Consider the following 15370-nt stretch of genomic DNA (forward strand, 5'->3'; position numbering starts at 1 on the left):
AATATCAGGAGACAATAGAAACACCAATTTTGGTGATTTAAAAAGAAAAACAATTTATTTTAGAAATGAAAAAGAATTGGATGGGCAAAAAATATAAGTGGAGTAGTTGTGTAGCCCATACTGGGTGTTCAGTTCAAAATGTGTCTTGGCTCGCTGTATGCCGTCATGTGGCTAGCTGATGGGCCTAGAGAATTCAATCTTCCTACACTTCCGCAGCTCAGGTGTATAATCTAAGAGGCAGAGAAGTTGGCTAGCAAGTACAGCATTCATTCTGAAGAGTACGTGCTGATACGTACGGTAACGCCGGTAGTGGCAGGAATGTGAACTGTTTGGAAATACGTACTGTCGGGATATGGGGAGAGGGTTAAGACGATTACTTACGTATTTGTTGACATTAACTTCGACGGTCAACATGGACATGGAGCATTTGATTTGTTTTGTGGAATGTTACCGTATGCAACCGATGATAACAAATACCCTGCTTACGACTTGCCGGCGCAAAACACAGTTCGAAAGAGGTTATGGTAGCACACAGACAGTACAGACCGCCATCTGTTGCTACGACGTTCAAGTTATACCGTACACGTTCTCAAGTTCAGATTGAAGAACACCTTAAATAATAGGCAACTTCTCTAACATATAAACTGAAACTCGCTTCAAATCAGTGACCCAACAACAGTGACGTCATGACACACTTTGAAATGAACACCCAGTATAATAGACAATGCTGTACAGTACATACTCGTATTTTGACAGTTGACATTCAGGCTGTTATAGGAAAAAGTATCAGTTCTTTCATTCATTTATTGTCAAAGTGAAAAATTTAAAATCAGTCTGTGAAATTTTTACAAGAGAATATAAAATTATGTTAGGCCAGGGTTTAAGTCACAGTCGCATTTTGCTACTCGACTTCTAAAAATGCAACAAACTTTGAATGTCTATGTGCAAAAAATGCAACAACCACATTGGACTTCAGAAACGAAGATGGTAATGGAGAAAACGAAATCAGAAATGTGTTTGAACTTATCTGAATTTAAATGAAATGCTAATGGCATGGGTAATATTCAAAAACGGATTGAGCAATAGATGTTCAGGAATTGATTTCAAAGAGTTGGTGCAATTAATGTAAGTCAAGTGAACAATTTTTTCTAATTGATTTATATAATTCTATGGCATACCGAAAATTGTGAGCAAGGATTTAGTTGCATGAATCTTGTCAAAACTGGAATTAGAAACAGTCTTTCAGTAAAAAAAGTTAGCACTCTGTTAACAATAAATCTTGAAGGGCCTACCAGCAAAGAATTTCCATGTTTAGAGTGCCCATAAAATAACGTATTTTAATGTGGCATAAATTCAGCAGTAATTGATTCTAAACATACGTATGTCTAATGATTTACTTTCATAAGTGTATCTAGACTGTGATAAGATGGATTGAAAGTAATAAAACTCCAATAAACAAATTACGTAACTTTTTGTTTCTGCATACTTCATTAATTTTATCTTTCTGCACAGTTATTCATAATATTGCACAAGCATTTCGCAATTTGCACAAATGTAATTTTTCATTTGTGCATTTTTGCACAAATTATTTATTTTCTAGCTTAAACCCTGTGTTAGGCCACAGCAAAACCAGATGACTTTCTTTGAAGACTGCTTTAAATCGTTTGAATGATATGTATAAACGCCTCAGGTCTTGCTTCTTAAGCTTGGATACATGACATTGTCCATGCATGCTTTGTGATTTCCTTCAACAAAAGAGAGAACTTTTCCTATCTCATTTTCTTAAAAAGTAAAAAAAAGAATATTTTCAAAAGCTGTATACTGATGATTGAGTGTAAGGATGCCTCAGCTATTGAAACGAAAAAAATAAACAGACAATCTTTTCAAGCTTAGGACAAGACAAGATGAGGTCTTTATAAATAGTGAAGTACTTGCCAAAGTAGTCTACAAGAAGGTCTGTTATCAGAAAGCCCTTTCAGAAAAATTGTACATTTTTACTCAATAACAGTAGACTACATTGATGAATGGGTGCAACAGACAACAAGCTCAACAAGCACGTGATTCACTGCTTGGTGCTATCCTATCAATTCAGCCACAGCATTCAGGTCTGATGGAGTCCATGTAACAGGAATCCCCCTCCACCTTCCTGTGATGTTCCTCTGCAGCCTCTTCAGATCAATAGCATCTGTTTAAAATTCACGTGCATGAATCTGCTGCATCCTTAACCAGAAGGACACATTCATTCCGCGATTCACCACAGCGCTATCTATCCAAGAGAGCTATACTCCCTCTGTCTACTGCAGCCTGCTGATTGAAACCCATGTGGCATTTCTGGGATATGTGCAGCTCCTGCAGACAGATGCCATCTGTACGCGAATTCTGGAACCATGTCCCCCTGGTCAACCTGTAGCTATTAAATGTGATTAATGAAATTTTGCTAATGAAGGCGAAATGAGTCCAAGGTCCAACACCGAAAATTACCCAGCAATTCTGCTTCAAGTGGTTGAGGGAAAACATGGAAAAAAACCCCAACCAGGTAACTTGTCCCAACCAAATTTGAACCCAGGCCTGCTCGTTTCATGGTCAGGCAGGCTAATCGTTACTGCATAGCGGTGGACATAATTACTGATTACTCTACACTAAACAAAATATAATCATGTCATTTAAACATTATTACTGCAAGAATCTTGTGAGAAAAATAATATGTGCAATTGACAAGTTGATTCATGATGCAACTCTGATTAAGGTAAACGTTCTGGATGTTCTGCATTTCATTGCAGAGGCTTGGAAAGCAATCACAGATTCAATAATGTCTAACTGTTCTCATAAGTAGAGTGGTTATCTGTGGATGGAAGTGGATCTCTCGGGATTGAAAGTGTAACAGAATTAACACGACAGAAGACAAATGTTATCAATTAGAAGCTAGTGTGTCATATGAAAAATATGTAACACGTGAAGTTCAAATCATGGAACAATTAATGTTAGAAAGAAATCTAGCATTTGATGCATCTGAAAAAGAAGAAAAGGACGAGGGAAATAAAGAAAACAATGAGTCCCCAACAACTTTTCTGTTAGCTCTGGAAGACATCAGCAATACTACTAAATACCTAATGAGATTTGATTGTGGTGATAATGTAATGCCTGCCCCCAGCAGTGTTGAAAATGTGGTATATAGGGTTTATAAGAAAAGAAAAAACAACAACCTGCCTTAATGGATAGGTGGAAGAAGTAAATCAGATTGTAGGTAATATTATTGACCGTAATGATTTTATAATTAGTCTTTGTAACTTTAAGTAAATATACTTTTTCCTCCCTTTCACCTACCTACCTATTAGTAAACCAGTATTCTGTTACGTTAAAATGTTTACATTTCTCTATTGTGTTAATATTAATATAATAGTTGAATGTGTGTAGAATAACACGTACTGTATAATATGCTGCTGTAACTACGTTCTTCCATGTTTGCACCACAACCTGATAGAATGCTGGTAGGTTCCAGGTTACATACTCTGATGCAGGTTTAAAAAGTTTATGTGGTAAACACATTGCATAACTTTGTCCTCTTTTAACCTTGGTATGCAATGTAGTTACAGAATGGAATTTGGCTCACATGTTCACACACAACTTTACAGAACTGTCAGAAAAAAAGGCTAAAAGTGTGTATTTTACAATAGTAATAATTCATATTCCGAAGCTTATTGTATGGTTTCGTAACAAGCTGTTTTTTTATGGTAATGGGTTGTAGCCCTTCGCCCAACTCCAAGCTGGAGGACCACTCCTTATCGGCTGTCCACGACTGCTTATTCAATATATTCGCAGCTACCCTCCACATCTGGAGGACACATAATAACTCGAGTGGGCTGACAAGACGCCAGAAACTCTCACAAACTCTGTGCGACTTGAAATTGTGGTTTTCTCTTAATATACTACAGTAATGTATTAGATTTGCGGAGGTTAAAGGCGTTTGAGATTAAGGTACTTAGGAAAACATTTGGGCTAAGAGGGATGAAGTTACAGGAGAATGGAGAAACTTATACAACGCACCTGACATAATTAGGAACATTAAATCCAGACGGGTCATATGGGCAGGGCATGTAGCATGTATGGGCGAATTCAGAAATGCATATAGAGTGTTAGTTGGAAGGCCGGAGGGGAAAAAGACCTTTGGGGAGGCCGAGACATAGATGGGAGGATAATATTAAAATGGATTTGAGGGAGGTGGGATATGATGGTAGAGACTAAATTAATCTTGCTCAGGATAGGGACTGATGGCGGGCTTATGTGAGGACAGCAATGAACCTCCAGGTTCCTTAAAAGCCATAAATAAGTAAGTAATAATTCATATTAGCATTAACAATGAAATCATCATTGAGTTTTCTAATGAATACTGAAGTCCTTCAAATTAAATTCAACAAGTGGAACCAGTGTCATCAGTTTAAATTTATATGTTATGTGATGTGTTCTAATGCCACTTTGTTTCTATTTCGCTCTTATTTCATTTTCATATATTTCTGTTCGTTTTCTTTCTTTTACATAGATGGCAGTCCTACTGGCTTATCATCTTTGCTTTTGATTATATCAATTGGCACCTTGAACGAGAGTAGAAATTCGCGGGTGCTCATGTAAAGGGGATTAAGTATGAATTTGCTAAAGTGGGATAAGTAAAGATTTAAACCCTCCACGATTACGTCTGTTAAATCATGTTTCCATCCAAGATGCAGTTACACTGCTCCATATTTTGTGACAAAGGGGTTTGTTCAGTACCAAAGGAGAGAAGTTTACATATCTTACAATTTGACTTAACCCCCTTTACACGAGTACCCGCGAATTTTGCATGTTGGATAGCCAGTGTCTTGTGTGATTTTTCTACTATGGGTGTCTTTTCAAATTTGTCAGTTAAAATCCCTACTCCTGTTTTTCGGACATCATCCATTGGAAGTGACTATAGGGCAGAGAGTTAGCAAGCAGCGTTCGACTGGAGTGGTGGTGCATCATGGGAGAGTGATCTGTGATGTGCAGTCAAGCCTACATCGGAATTTGATGTCTGACAACAGTGGTGGTTGTTTGTCCACCGAGTGAGGGGTCAATCGACGAGATGTGTAGCTGTACAGCAGCAAGTGATTAGTAACTACACTATAGTTTCGCCTGTGTTAAACGGGTTTTCAATCTGCTGGAGATGCCTTGGTGACTCTTCCTTGGACTCGCGGATATTAATTCAGTGGCTGGAGTGGTCCGCAAGTAATGCTTGACAGTGCAAGTTATAAGTATGACTGTGTTTGATTATATGTTGACTTAATTCGTATTGGTTGTCTGAAATTTCTTTATCGCTGTCCAGTAAGCGCACCGTCGTTTGTTGACAACTGTATGTAGGCACTGCAGGGACTATGCAGAGCAAGAGGGAGGGTATGTACATTCCACTTCAAAGCGTTATTAGCACTAATGTTATCAGCACATATAATCACATGCTCTCCTGCACTTGGTATCAATATAACAATAAAATTATTATATTGATACCAGAGCCGCTTGTAATGTCAATTATTACTTATCACTAGAGCCCGGATGTTTAGGAACTTGAAAGAACTGTGAGGACATTAAAAATGTCCTGTCATCAATGCAGACAGTCACTGTTAAAGGCTAATGGCACTTCTTTATGATCAATCCAGAGAATTTATGCAAAAGGGAGACGAATAGCAGTAAAGCAATGATCCTATGAAGCCTAATTTTACATATATTTATTTAAAGAATACATGGACAGATGTAGATAATATGGAATTTTACATTTAAATTAATAATATTTTTTTTTAGATATTGTAACATTTTATTTTATGCTATATTAAGTTGTTTATTTAAGACATTAACAATGGAAAATTGTTTCATTATTTAGATTGTTGAAAATCATTATTAAGTTAATTTATTTTTTTTTTAGAAATTGTTCACGGAATAAAGTAAATTTCTTAATTGATATGCTAATTATATCTCTGTCAAATGGAGTATTATATTGTAGTCTACTACCAGGGACGGACGCAGGATTTTTTTTCGGGGAGGGATTTGAGGAGATAGTAAAAATGGAGTAATGAGAAATAAGTTTATATACTCACAATTTGTTTCCGAGTCACAAACATCAGTCGATTTGCTGGCATGTAAAAGAAGTCCTGAGGGGAAAAAATTCTGGCATACCGGGGACGCTGATATGACCTCTGCAATTGCGAGTGTTGTTAAATAAAACATAATTTTTTAATTTTAACATTTACAATGACTGCAATACAAAAACAATAGCAGGATGACATGCACAGAAGAAGGCGACGAGGCTTCTTAGACATTTCATCCAGTACTTCATGAGCTTTTACTTCTACATTTTTATATATATATATATATATACATCAAGGCCAGTCCATTTAATCTGTCTGCTCCCATCGTGCTCCTCAAGTAAGTCTTCAAATACCGCAAAGTTGAGAACGGCCGTTCTGGTGTTGCTGTAGTTACAGGCAACATGCAGAAAAGTTTCAGCGCCTTGCGAGTGCAGGGAAAAATAATTTCATTGCACCTGTTCAAAGATGATATAAAATCAGTAGGTATTAGGTGAAGATTTTTCTGATCAAGGAAATTTCTTCTCTGCATCCTCAATTCATTGAAGAAAGACTCTGGTGATGCATCAACATCATTGGGCCACTGATCACTATAGCCTCAATAGCAGTTTCTAAATCTTCATCTGATGCTCGCACTATGTTTTTAGGCAGCAAAGTTTGTATGGACTTTAGGATTCCCTCATGATTTAAAAACCTGTCCTTGAGCTGACTAATGAAACAGTCTCAGAAGAGAAGGAAAATTAAAAGACTAAAATACTCTTCATTACTCTCTGTCTTGAACTATGTTTGTCTTCCTGCAGTTCTTGGAATTTAACATTTTAGCAAAGAGAATTTACATGGAAAACTCTCTAATTCCTATGTACATTCACGAATTAAAATTAATATTATTTTTGTTTCTTGTTTCGTATTTTTCTCAAAATTTCGGGAGGGGATATATCCCCTTAATCCCCCCCCCCTTGCATCCGTCCCTGTCTACTACATATTCTCTACTGCTAAATTTTTAGGAGCTCCAGTGTTAGTTATAATTAGGTAAAATACATTACGTTTGGGAATAAAATGTTATTAGGATCATAAAATTAAATATTATTTAATAACTTGTCAATAATACATTAACCTGAGTAGATGTAACTGTGACTGGTGACTATTTTATAGACATTTTTCATTGAATATATGCTATTTCAACACTTCTTGTATTGAATTGTTGATGGACTTCAATAATACAGATGCATAAACAAGACTGAATGAAACTTACCGCATAGAATCAGAATAGTGCCAAGTGCCCAATTTATAAAACAATTTTTTGTGTCATACTTATTATGTTATTTATTTTATTAAGCTAAGCATTCGTAAGTGTGCTTTCATTACGAAACTCGTTCATGTTATAATAATATCCATATACCACAATCAGTAAACATACATTAATATTTTGTACTTTAGTGTTTAATTTTATCGTGATTTATAAAGTTGGTAAGTATACAGTGCATAAACATTATTTAGTATTTACTATTTCAACACAACATTCAGAAAATACAGAAATACAAAGTATTTGTGTAATGATAAATATTTGATTTATATTAGGTTTACATTACACTTTATTACATTTGTGAAATGACTTAACTTGCAAAATATTATAATGATAATTTTGAGTAAAGAATGTAGGCCCTATTTGTAATTACTACAAATCACGTTATTATTTTATTTATTTTCTAAGTTTTCCTGCAGTGAAAAAGTATCAGTGGAGTTATTTGGAACAGGACCATACACCAAGCAAGTTCTGAGGGATGTAGGAGTCGGGGTAGAGAAGTAGGGGTTCGCCAGACCCGCCGATTTCTTCTGCCCCTAGTATAGTGTTGAGTATCAGGACCCAAAATCCTTTGTCTAATCATAATTAAAGGTAGGAAGCTCGTACCAAAACACAGATTTCAGGTTGAGTGCAGCCACACACATAGATCACGCAGGCTCTATTGCACTACTTGTCTTCTGTGTATAGTATAATCTGTTCACATAACCAACTCACAGTATATCCTCAAGTGTGGAATGATGACTGTCATAACTACATTACATCAATATGCACAGTAGAGTTGTGCAGTTTAGTGAGCAGTTTTTAACATTAAATCTTCCAATCACACGAAGTTGAATGAATACTCGAAGATTCACTGGTAATCATACAAACCTATCAACAAATGGAGAAACACATTTGCTGAAAATTATGTAATTTGTATGTAATTTGTATACGTAATATAGAGAATGAATATTATTTCAGGGACACTGTGCTATGAAATCTTTACTAAGGCATTCGAAAAGTAATGGTAACATAGTTACTGTTTCACACTAAATTTATTCAGGTTACTTTTGACATGATATAATTCAAATAGAGTCCCCTGCCATGTCAACAATATGTTGCCAAATCCTTGGAAGAGATGGTTGACTCCATCTGCAGCATCATTTCTGGATATCTCTGGCACTGATCCAACTAAGGCTCTTTGGATACCAACTCTTGATTGATTGCTCTGCTTCCATCCAATCTTGCAATAGTTTGGTCACCCTAGCATTACAAAAAGCTTGTAGGAGAGAAGCTTTTTGTAATGCCTAAAGCATTGAATTGCATTTTTTCCTCTTGCAACTTGGATTTTATGAAGCACCCTTGTTTGTACCTACTGAACAATTTTTAGGACTGTATTACTTACTTCTAATCAGAAATAGTGACAGTATTGATAAAATATGGTTACTTCGAGGCTTTCAATATGCTAGGGTGACCAGACGCCCTCTCTTATCCAGACATGTCCTCCTTTTTAGAACTTTGTCCAGGGTCCAGGCGGATTTTTAAAAAATCAAGAAACAGAGGATGGGAAGTACATGAGGAGATTCATTGTGTGTCTGAAGATGATTCTCATAGAAAAGTTGATATAATTGCCATCAATAGAAGAACCCAGAAAGCGATGGTCTTAGACCCTAAGACTTGCTTTGAACGAGACACAAATCAAGCACTGCAGATAAATGATTACAAGCGAGCTAAATATGTACCTTGTCTTCCATACCTCAGTGAAAAATATGGCATTTCGCTTTACAACTGGGATGTTACAGGCTTACTATTTGGAACGAGGGGTTGTTTACCAAAATTTACATGTAATATACTTAAATCCTTTCAAATTCCCTTTTATGAGGTTCAGAAGATTGTAATGGAAATTCTGAAGGCCTCTCTTCAAATTCTACACTATCATCTATATGTTAACACGTAAATTTTTGTTTTGATGTACAAATCGAATCATTATTTTGCTCGTTTCATTTCCCTTTATCTTTTATGTTTGTTAATTCCGGATCCCAGTGATCAACCTCACTTGAGGACGGATGATTTGAAAGAAATCTTAGTAGTAGTAGAAGTAGTAACTTGAATGCCTGATATTTTGAAATTATCTGATTTAACGCCTTTTTCAAGTAATTTGTCTGTAGGTGGCAGCAGCATCAATGGAATATACTCTTTGCCAACGATCATATCATAACTCTCTTTGCTAACTCTAAATAGATATTTTCTGTCCTTCTTTAATAATTATAGTTCCCTTGACTTTCATATGTAGCTAACTGTAAAATCATTATTATTAAGTTTTATCATAATTATTTTGTAATAAAAGAAATATTAACATACCTTCGGAATGTGTATTATATGTCTTTCTCGTGTTAAATTCTATCGTACCTGGTTAACATGTTTCGGCTTTGTATGGGCCTTCTTCAGAACTGATTGTTGCTGACCTTTTGTTTTGTTTCCTGTGGGGGTGTGTTTGTATAGTGTAATGTGGAGTCAAAGATTGTGCGAGTTCTGAAATTGAGTTATGTTGAGAATTTCATTTGGATGTGTTTTTGTGTGTTTGTATATTTCGTATTGTTCTAGTGTGTTTAGTTTCTGGCTTTTTGGTTGGATGTGTAGAATTTCCATGTCTGTGTTGATCTCTTTGTAGGTGTGGTTAGCATTTGTGACGTGTTCTGCGTATGTGGACGTCTTTTGTAATTTTATTATGGCTGTGATGTGTTCTTTGTAACGTGTTTGAAATGATCTGTCTGTCTGTCCCTATGTAGAAGTTGTTGCAGGTGTTACATTTGAGTTTGTATAAGCCTGTGTGGTTGTGTGGTTAACCAGGTACGATAGAATTTAACACAAGAAAGACATATAATATACATTCCGAAGTGACATAGTGTTAAAAGTTGTGTAATCAAGATGTATATATATTAACATACTTTTAAGTATGATATAAGCCTAAATCTGCACTGTAAATATTTTGTAATAAAATAGATATTGATGTAATTTAAAGTTTAAATTATAGGCCTAAGCCTAAATCTAAGTACATATTGCCTGTCCTCTTTTTTCGAACAATGTCCTCCTTTTTTAAACTTTGTGTCCTCTTTTTTATCAATGTGAATCTGGTTACCCTAAATATTGCAGGTTTATGAAAGAATTGCTGCTCTGTTACATGCTACAAGATTCCAATGGGATTCCAATGGTCACAGCTAGGAGCACTGATTTACAGCATTGTTTCCATTACTTATCAAATGCCCTGGTAATACTTTTCTTTGCATGGGGGATACAGCAAGTAAGAGAAACATTCTAGATCAAAATTTGACTCAAAATAGTCATAATTTTATGCTTTTTCGACCTATGTATAATGTTGGTATGTTTCAGTGTCCATTCAAATAATTGTCTACAGCAGTCACTCTCCTGCAGTTCAAAAATATGGAAATGACTCATGTCGCGAGATGTGGAAGAATAATTATTGTTCAAATATATCAATCCACAGAAGTCCCAATAGTCATTAAAGCAAAAATGAAAAGTGTTCTTGAAACGAATTATGGGTTTAATGTGATGTGCCATATACGAAATATACTATTAGATTCACAAAGCTGTTGTTCACTTGGTGATATAGCAAGAAATACTGTGTCATATTTCAGATTTGCTCTAGTTACGTCTTGCGATGGAGAACGAACATTTTCAGGGTACAAAAATACTATTTTTCTGAACATATTTGATATATTTTTGATACTGTATTGTATTGTATTTATTAACATTCTATGGTATTCATACATTGCTTCACAGCTAGAATATGGAACAAGTCAAAAAGCTTAATATAGTCTTAATTTATAGTCAGAGTCTAGGTCAAATATATACAGATGTGGTTTACAATATAGTCTACTAGTACAACACAAAGTTTCAGTATCAATTTCATGAAGCGTTATTGAATGTCATGAATTCACCTACAGAATAGAAGGTGTGAGAAATTAGGTACTTCTTTAATTTGGCCCTAAATAATCTTATGTTTTGGATTTTGATTTTTTATATCGATAGGGAGGTTATTACAACTTTTTACTGCCAAATAACACACTGAAAATGTACATTATTATTAACTGTAACAAGATTAGACACATATTATTATTATTACGTATTTTGTTTGTTTGTTATATGGGTAAATTATTTTATATTGAAAATTAGGAAGAATGTAAGTGCCAATTATTCTTTTTCACATAGGCTAATTGTTCATTCTGTTTATTCTGAGGCCATGAATCACTGGCACAAAGATAAGTTTGGTTACCCCTCGACTGTACATGTTTGTTTTGCTGGTGTGTTGACATTGAGAGCTGCATCACTACTGTTCATTCGGTAGATATAGGCTACAGTTCAAGCTCACACAACTTGACAGTTTCGGTATGAACTTCTTACCTTTGATATCATAATATACTGCTCTCTTAAATTGATTGAGCATATTGGGAATTAAATCAAAGACTCTCCAAAAACATGCTATGAAATGTTTCATATAAAAATTGTATTAACTTTTTTGTTTGAAATATCTCAAAGAATAACCCCTTGAAATTAATGATATTGGTCATAATTTATTCCTTACCCAAAGTAACAGGTCTACTTTTATATTTTCATGAAAATTTCCCAGATTCTTAAAAAAAGAAGAAAAACTACCACTGCTTCTTTGGATTGTTTTTGTAAAATAAAGTATAAAACATTAAGGGGAGAGAATGGTATTTTTTGGTGAAAAATGAGTAAATTTTCAAAAAAAAAAAAATAAAATAAAATCTTGCATAGCGTAACATTTTGTGGGTATTTGTGCCCTTATCGGATGTTGAGTCGCCATTTTTAAACTTCTGCGTTAAGGATTTTTAAATCAGTCGCCCACTTTTATTGTTGTTTCCGGTAAATTAAATTTTCAAAACAATTTTTTTTTCTTTAAAATACCCTTTGATATGTGTGGAATGCATTGCATAACATTTTGTGGATGTTGAGACGTCATTTTTAAACTTTCTGCGCTATGGATTTTTAAATCGCCCGCTTTTATCGGTTTCCAGTAACTTCATTTTTTTGCTACATTGCCAGACAAAAATGGATATAATTTCTGAACTATTAAAGATACATGCATGAAATTTAGAACACACATTCTTTAGACTATTAGGAAACTTTTCTCTGTAACAGAATTTTGTTAATTGATTTCATTTAAAAAATACGTCCGTTTGTTTGCAAGAAAGAAAATCAGAAAATTGTTATTAAATTTTAATTGTTTATTTTACAAACGTAGGGACTAATATCAAAATTCTGTTACAGACAGTTTGTAGAATATGCTTTTGCAAATACATTGCAAAAAACTGTTTGAATCTATCTTTAAAAACGGTTTAGATACATCGGTTTTACTACAATCCTGCATTAGGTATATTTTTTTTCAAATTTGGGCCCCCAAATAATTTTTTTTTTTTTCAAAATATTTTTATTTGGTTGAGTTGCCACAGCTATGAGCTCTCCACATACAAAAAATTAATATTTTACACCAAAAAGGAAAAAAAGTTTAAAAAAATACCATACTCTCCCCTTAATACATGACTGGATGGAAATGCTTAAAAAATTTCTTTAACTAAGAAATTTAAGAATTAACAATAACATTACTACTATGCTTAACTTTATCAGAGAAGAAACAATTTGTTTAAAAGGACTCAGAACAAACCAAATATATGACAAAAGAAAAATAACGTACATGGTCTCTCCTTTCTTGTCCCTTCCCTGTAACTCATTCACTCTCTGTCTATTCTCTCTCTTTTCCAATAGGGAGATTATTAAAGCAATATTATCAGAATCAAGTACATTTTAACCCATCAGAAAATTAAAATATTTCTGTGCCTTGCAGAAAGACATATGTGAAGAAAGTAAAACGGTGTCAAGTCTCCTGAGCTACATAAGAAGTATAGCTACTTACAAAGATGGTGAACAATGTCATAGGACGTTCACAAATACAATTCAAAATCAATTCTCGAAGAGTTGTAGAAATTGCCATCTGTACCATATTTACGTACGTATACAGGGTTTTTGAAGTAGCCTTGCTCTACCCACTCCTGCATCTGAGTTGTTGTATGTGGTCCATGTACGTCCGCACTCTTCTCGTCCCATTTAAATTCCCACATTACTTCTGTTAAAAGAAATGCATACATTTTATTTTATTGCTTCGTCAAATTTCGAGGTTGTCCATAGACAAAGCATACTAGAGACATGCAAATAATAAATTAAGATAATGCATTAAATACAATGTTAAGTTCAAGTAACCTCAAATTTACAACACTGAGAAATTCTGATAACAGCCAGCTTCCAGGTTATAAGGTCCATAACAAAATGTCCACAAACTAAATTGTCCAACATTTAAAGTCCTACATACAATTCGTCCATGGAATGAAAAAGCCCAACATCTATGTGGTCCACCATATTATAAAGCACATCATACGGAAAAGTCCATCATTCGAAAGGTCCAATATACAAAGCTGTTCAACAGAAATGAGTTACTAACTGTAATAATAATTAGGGCCTACATATATTACTGGTCATCCGGCAAGAGGGCGAAGGCGAGCAGTTCCCCCTAGATTCTCTCCTGAAACATGGAAAGTCTATGAATTAGTAATTAATGGCAGACAGCATACGAATAATGTGGTTGAAGAATTCCACTCTCAATTCCAACGACTTGTAGAGACACCACGTGAACATTTGGCGATTCATTAGCCATTTGCAACAACAGCAATCAGAGACAGAACATTTAGTAACAAAGGTCTTTGGTGGGCATACAAATATTAGGCAACTAGTAAATAAACGGTATATCAATAATTAAACCAGAATTTTCAACATTGTTGGTAATTACCAAGATTACAAAGATAGGAATGAAATATTTCGATATCTTAGAGCGATATCATACGATTTGAAATTATATAGTGACCCTCAAGATGAACAATAGATATATCTTTTGTATAACATAATTGAAATGACAATAAATTCCTCGGCACTTTCCTTGCAGTTTTCCTTGTTGGACATTTTAGGGAAATGGACGAATTTATATGTAGACATTTTCAAACGTATGACATTTTTAAGGAGAGGACTTGCTGACAGTGGACCTTTTCAGGTAAGGATATTTTTATGGCATGGACGAATTTTCTATGTGGACATTTCTAAACAAGGGCATTTTCGTAGAGAGGACTTATTGCACAGTGGACCATATCTCACTTAACCAACAGCCATTCCAGTTGCCACGGATGCTACATTTTTACTATTTTCAAACTCTATATATTGAAAATGAAGTGACTTTTGTCAATTTTTATTATTAGAATCAATTTAGAAGATCACTATCATTTTACAGAAAAAAAGTTGTTGAATAATATTTATTATTATTGCAGAAAATAAAGAAAAGGTTCCGTCACAGATGTTAGAAGATTTGTGAACTCACTTCACATCTCATTAATGAAAAGTGTAAAACTCAGGTCTCTACCTCAAGCAAAATGAGATTCATTCTCATAGTGTCGATGTGAAAGCTATGCAAATCTCACGGCATCCAATTAGTTCACAAAATCATAATCGCTATATATTTTATAGGTGTTTCTTTCATGTCACGGAAGTTACACACATTTTGTCATGAATGTTACAGATGAGTTGATGTCCTTAATTTTTCAAGTTTCAAAACAACTGTGACATTTGTAAGTCAAAAAAATATTCACTTGAACTCTTAATTGTTATTAACTCAAACTACTGAAAATGAATGGCAGAAAGAATGTAGTACAGAGTAAAAAGTTGATCCTGGAATTAACAGTGCAGACTTTCTAAATATTTCTTCAACAATAACTCCTTGAAAAACATACATTAACAGCTGATCTCTCTATGAGTAAGTGCTGCAAACTTTAGGGAAACAAAACAGTACCTATTACCTAGCCAAGGCAACTAAGATTCAATGCCCAAAAACTTGTCAAATATTTTCCTTTTGAAAATAAAACAT

The sequence above is a fragment of the Periplaneta americana genome, chromosome 15 (genome assembly GCF_040183065.1).
Source record: "Periplaneta americana isolate PAMFEO1 chromosome 15, P.americana_PAMFEO1_priV1, whole genome shotgun sequence".
Taxonomy (NCBI): Eukaryota; Metazoa; Arthropoda; class Insecta; order Blattodea; family Blattidae; genus Periplaneta; species Periplaneta americana.